The sequence below is a fragment of the Pezoporus flaviventris genome, unplaced genomic scaffold (assembly GCF_033815535.1).
Source record: "Pezoporus flaviventris isolate CSIRO_AGI_PZ_B2104156 unplaced genomic scaffold, CSIRO_AGI_Pfla_v1 ptg000097l, whole genome shotgun sequence".
NCBI classification, from domain to species: Eukaryota; Metazoa; Chordata; class Aves; order Psittaciformes; family Psittacidae; genus Pezoporus; species Pezoporus flaviventris.
Window position 1 is genome coordinate 7530258 of NW_026892645.1, and position 6907 is coordinate 7537164.

The following is a 6907-nucleotide window of genomic DNA, read 5'->3' on the forward strand; positions in this document are numbered from 1 at the left end:
AGAATTCTTGGAGTGGTTTCGTACTGAAACAGATGTAATGAAGAATGCAACCTGCTGCTGTGAACCATTTCTCTTGCTAATTGGTTACAAACAATATTACTGATGGCATCAATAGATGAAACAAGGATTAAGAAATAAGGCAGGAAGGTTTTAGATGAATTTCTGTTGGGTGGCTGGTTACAAATACCAGTTGAAGACCTTATTGTTGGGGCTTTCCTAAGATAGCTCTTTCCCTGTATAGCTTTTGTTCTCTGAAATTTTTGGACCTTGTGCTGCAACTTCCCTGTTCACCAGGAAGTTCACAGAGTCTCCCGATTCCATCCAGCTCTGACTCCAAAAAAGAGAAGAAAAAAAATGTGATAATTTTCTCTGTTGGGTTTTCACCCAAGTTTTATTTCCCTGGTTGAAAGCAAATGGTCTGCGTTTCCCAGAAGGGCTTAAATAAGGCTTAAATAAGAGGAATGATTCAACTTGCTGTTTCATTGCTTTCTGATGCCTGCCACTTTCTGCCTTCCAGATGCCAACAAGATCTTAACTGGGATTCTGGGAAACACAAGAGACCTGCAGTCTCTGATCACATAACAAGAACAGAATGAGAAAATAAGATGGAAGGGGAAAGCAAGATAGAATAAAGCAGATCAGCAAAAAAAAAAAAAAAAGAAGATCTACACAGCTGATAAGATTTCTAGATGGCCTGGGGAGTTTTGTTTGTCCCCCAGACATTGCTGTTTAACTGAATAAGGGTCTTCCCATGCTCTCATGTGAGCATAATTTTCCCTTCTTCCCTTTCCCTGGATCCATTCTCTCATTCCCTTTTCCCTCCTATTGCTCTTCAGTAGCCTTCAAAATGAGACCTCCTACTTTCCAAGGGGACTACTAAATCATGTAAACTTGTTCACTGAGGTGAGCAGTGGTTCACAACCAACCTTGCCAAGCAGGCTTTGGAGTGGGATTAGTTTTTCCCTTCCTGGCACTCCAGCCAGTGCCTCCCACATGTGCTTTGGTACAAATGCGGTCTCCGCCTAGCACAGCCATTCATATTCTAAAGGACATGAAAGCTTGCCTCGAAGTTAGCTGGTTTTCTTTGCTTACATACCCATCCCTGATTCTAGTCGTTCAAACGTAACTCTTGAGTAACTAAAAGGAAAGCAGTTCCGGGAGTTACATTTGTTTTGCTTCTAAAACTCTCCCTCCTCTCTGAGGACTTTGCCAGAGTTGATTTCTCAATTGCTTTTCTGATTTCTCCTCTGACAGCTTGCTCTGTGTGAGGGATGTGGCATTGACTTTCAGCAGCAGAACTTGCGCCTTGTTCCCTGCTGACCCGCAGGGCTATGCAACTCAGTGAAAAGCCATTAATTCCATCTGTGGTCTACCAGATTAAAACTTCTCTTCCAATAACATTTCAAATATCAGTTGCTTTGCCTTAATATCTTTCTTCCATAATATTTCTCCCAGCTCCACACACTCTGCTCCCCTGGGTAATTCCCTTTTCTATGAGTATTGTTGGTACTTTAAAAACACATATTCTTGCCTTTTTTCGTGTTGTTCTCCACTGAATCTTCCTGTCTCCTACTTCATCCCTTCCTTCTCCCACCCTTATTCTATTCTTATGTGATCAGAAGCAGCAGGTCTTCTCTACACTTCGCAAAGTCCCAAATTACAGCCCTGAGACTTGCAGTTACCAGGGACTTCCTACGTGGTCAGCCTGCAAAACTTTGTTTGTCAAAACAACAACCACTAAATTTGCTGGCACTATGCATGTAGAATGCACCAAAATGGGTTTCTGAGTAACCCCTTAAGAACCATGCCAGTGATTTCCCTACCAACCAACCAAGACATCCCTGTTTCCACTGGACTGACTTCTAAACCCTTATGTCCAGACTTCAGCTCCAGGGAATGGAGAGGCTGTGAAGTGTTTCATACTCCACCAACCCCAAAGACAGGCCTGGACTATGACTCCACAGCCTATGTCACAAGGCTTTTGTGGGTGGTAGCTTGTTTTTGTTTCTATAACTGAGCCCCAGAAGTTAGGGATACAGCATGAAGATCATCACTTGGTACATCCTCCTCTTCCTCTGCCAACACCTTCCAGATTTGGAACAGCAAAGCTTGCATGTAGGTTCAGTGTCAGTAGGCATGCGCTTGTGTAGGAGAGGGACAAAAAGAGATGACAAGCACTTGATGCTGTTACTAACTCTCCTGACGTCATTGAGGACCTTCCAGCCTCTGCCCAGAGGCAGAAATTAGCCTGGGCCCAGTAGAGTTTGTTATGGTTTCTCCTTTCTATGTTAACACTTGTCAAAGCGCTTATCTTAACTTCCCCTCTTCCTTAACCCTCCTCTCTCCTGCTACTTAGCCGACAGAGATCCGTATCTGCTTTAGTGGGATGGCAGGAGGCTGGGCAGTGCTGATGGGCAGGCTTCATCCCAGGGAAACACAGTAAACCAAGAATCAGTGAAAGGAAGCAGCATAGGCAGCAGCTTTCTCTGCAGAGGAAATGGTGATAACCCATAATAATCATCTGCCATACAGGAAACAAGTGTGTTTGCCCAGGAAGAGAGAGTGGAAAGGGGAAAGGTACTTCATTTCTCTAAAGTACCATGGGGTTGGTAGAATATAAGGGCCAGACCTGGGTGAGGTTGCCACCAGAAGATGCAGTTCCCACCCCAGCAGAGTGCTGGGCAGCACCCTTGACCCCATGGCAAAGGTTGATTAGGATGTGGACATCAACAAAGCAAGCCTTAGGAGATGGTTTAGGGGACCTGAGCAGTGTCAAATATGTGGAACTCCAATGCTGCTGTTGAAAAGATCATTCTCAGCTCTCCTTCTACTTCTAGTAGAGCAACAAGCCATAACCCTAGAGCCAAACAGCACAGCATTCCTTTTGCTTGATCTATGTGCTCAGGATACTTTTATCCCCATGTGAACTCAGACTCAGCTAACCTCTGCGCTGCTTTCCAACTGACATCTCTCCAACAAGCCAAAACACCACAGGTTCCAATCCCTGCTGATCCTACACGGTTTTAGGATATGGTGCATCCAAGCATTTACACAGGCAATCATTATTTCCCTGGGTTACTAAGGCAAGGGAGAAGGTGGGGCAGAATTATGTAACAGGGCCTGAAATATTCAGGAGAAACAGACACAAATCTCTGCATGTATTTCATTCAGTGTATTTAGGAAGAAGATGCCCAAGAATAGTAGGAATACTCCATATGGATGTAAACCTGTGCAAAGTGGAATGGACTTAGCTGCATGAGTAGTTTACATTCTGTATCAGAGGAGTTTATCTTCTATTTTTGCTTATGGTATTCCTCAGATTATGATTTTTTTCTTATGGTTCATCATTCCAACATTGGGATTTGTGTGTATATATGTATATGCATATGTATATATATATATATACGTACATACACATAAAATTTGACAGGATTTTCCAGTTGGTCTGATTTTAGTTTGCCTCAGTGTTTCAATTGCATGGGTGAGTTGAATCGTATGGTCTTATTATTCATAACATGAGGAAGTCGCAATCACTGCTGAATAGCCATGCACATGAATGCTGAAATCCATGTTTGTATGGAGTTCTATGGTGCAAATATTTATTGCTGTTGTCGTTATTATTGTTGATTTTCTGATAGCAGGAGGATGTCCATTGTCCCTGGCCTCCTGGTGGACACAGAGGGGTGCAAGACAACTGAAGGAAATTCGTTATATGCTTGGAGGAGGTAGTAATACCAACATTACCATTATATTCTTCCTGCCTGATATTTTGTTCCTGAACTGAATACTTAATTCTTCTTCAAGGACCAGCTTTAGCACAGGCAAGGCCCTCTGTGAAATCAACACAGTGTACTCATGCAGGAAAATTGTTTTGATGGGAATAGGGGAGAGGCTCGAATTATGAAAGGTTCTATATTATGCATATATATATAAAAATATAAACTTTGGACCCATGCTGACCCTTTTATACTTCTAGGCATTTACCTATACCTGGTCTAGTGGTACAAACAAAGAGAGAATTAGCTGGATCTGCTCTATTACGAAGTAATTTTGCCATTTCCTAATCATTCCCTCATTAGTACCTCAGTCAATAGTCAGATGGTGCAATTTGCTTTCACATGGTTTTCAAATCTGAAACAAGTAGAAGGATCTTCCACACTAAAACCACTCCCAAAGGCTGACAATGCCCTGAAATGAGGTGTTTTATGGGGAAGGATAGGACCCTTAAAGCCAGCTTGCCTTAGCCTTCATCACTCAGAGAATAAAGCACAGGAAAGTATTTCTCTGTGCATCTTCTAAAGCCTAGTTCTCTGATGGTTCACCATTTTTGGGCTAGGGACTAAAATCCTGCTCAAAGGATAGTAAAACTCAGAAATGTCAATCTCTTAATGACATCTATAGCTTCAAAAGGAGAAAAAGATAAAAATAAAAGGCAAAATAAGGCATTGAGGCTTCCTGTGACGACCAAGTATAAAGCAGCTGCAGGCTGGGAATCATGCCCTCTTTGAATGAAAGCTGGGATCCCTGAAATCCAAAGCATACTTCTTCATTAGCCTCGTCTGCAAAATGCAGGCAAGGGCTATCTTAAAGGCAGCTCTGGGGTTTTATTTGCTTGCTTGTTTGTTTGTCTGTCTGTTTCTGAGCAGCTAAAGCAAACTTCTCCAGGGACCTGTTTGATTCCTCTCTGCAGTCTGGGCTGCAGTATTGATCCTGGAGAGGAGATGTGTGTTTTGTGTATGTGTGTATGTGAGTAAGTGAAAGCTTGTAGGAATGCAGAAGAGATGAGCCAGGCATGGAGTTCACCTAAAAGCCCCATCCCCTCCCCACAGCACATCTCTTCCTCCTCTCCCTGAGTCCAAGTGAAGAGAAACTCATGTATTGCCGTTGCTTCAAAACCCAGTTGTAATTTACTGGCTAATGGAAGACGTATTGACAAAAGTTGACATTAAGTGGAACTAATTACACTGTAACTGCTAAATAACTAAGAAATAACTACCCTGTAATTTATGGCACAGCACAGACTCTGTGTAGCAACTTTCAGAGCCGTTCTATCTGCACAGAGCTCACTGATGCATGAGCTGCAGAACTTTTCCCCTGCCAATAGGATCCAGTCAATGTGAAATTGCCAGCTCTGCAAACACACATTGCCATGACGAGAGCATAAAGCCAGCCAGGCTTCCCACATCCCACCGCAGCCCTGCTCCAGAGCAATAGGATAAATGACTGTTAAGATGCTCTTCCCAGACCATTAATTTTACTTCTGGTTTTCATTTAGAGTCCTAATTCCACCTGGGATGTCCTCCCTCCTTTCATCAAGGTGTGCGCAGGAGCCCATGCCACCTCCTGCATCCCTCAATTGATGGCTTCCCATTGTGGATACCAAGGAATGGAGTACATAGAAAAGTCAAGTCTGTAGTAATTGTGGCAACAAAACTGTTTCCTCCACTGAAATAATGTCAAATGAGGCATTAACCATACAGCTGGGAGCAGGGGAAAGCAAGATTCACATTTGCACAAGGAGGATGGGGTACACCAAGGGACAGAGGGAATCTCTGCCATACATCACTGTCACGCAGCAATATCCGCATCTAATTCAGAAGATATGTTTGAATGTGCCTTGTTCCATCTGATCAACCTCACGATTTCTTAGGGCTCATCACTGAAGTTGATGAGAAAACAGGCATTTTGTCTCCAGAGAAATCTAGCAACTAAATATTTGTTTATGTCTCAGATAGGACCAAATCAGAAAATATGGGTTTGAAAGATCTCTTTGCAGAAGTTATGCCACCACCTACTGAAATGCTTCATTTTGGCGTTATTGAAATGCACTTTAGTACTGCAGGACTGGATGGTATATGGCTATGTAACAGAATAAAATTAAGATTCTAATATAGAAGTGAAAACAAGTGGGAAATGGAGCAGGAAAGAGCCGAAATAATAAAAAATTTAAAATCCATTTTGATTTCAAATCGAGTCAATATTTTGCCTTTGAAATGTCATTGGAATTAGATCACGCCAATGAAGCATTCACATTTTTACCTATTACCTAAAGAACAACCTTTTCCCTGGGGGGAAATGTTCCACACACCAATTTGCAGCCAAATGCAAACCAGACAATTTCTCGAGTGGAAACTTTTCACTGCAGAAGTCAGTACTTTGTGCTTTGCTTGTGCAGCATCAAGCACAGCGGGGCACATCTCCAGACACCACCGCGACAGAGAGCACAAAGAACAGAGCTGTTGGTCAGGGGCTTTGCTGATGAGCCCCAGAGGCTGATATATTGTGCATAAGAAAAATGGACAATTTGGAGGTAATGAGAGAAGGGAGAGAGGAAAAACAGCCTGCGTTTGAGATGGGAAGACAGAGAAAAGAGGGTGAGATTGCAAAGATGGGGAGTTGCGGAGAGAGGTGTAATTCAGCATCTTCTTCTGCCTGATTCCTTCCACCTCCATTATCGTGCACCAGAACAACTCATTCTTCTTTTTTTCTTTTTCCAAAAAGTGTAATAATGTTCCACAGGTGAAGGAGTTATCTCAGCTTTTCTCTTCCTCAGCAAAGCTAACCCGCAGTACATGAAATAAAGGTCACCTTGGAAAATAGGTGCTGCAACTCACAAAGGAGCCCTTTCCTGTGACAGGGAGTCTTTTCTGAAGGGGGCTGTTAGGTTTTGTGCTTGGGAGGAGGAGAAAATGGAGTTGACCCCATAGTCACCCTGCTAGATTTCCACATTGACTTTTGAACAGGACCTAGGAGACTCTTTTTCCCATGCCATCAGGAGCAGGATACCCCTGGGGAGATGTTGAGGATGGGGATGGAGAGGAAGGCAGCACTGCTTAATCCCACATCAGGGATTAGAACGAAATTCACCCTCACATCTTTCCCAAACCAATGATGCCAGGGATGCTCT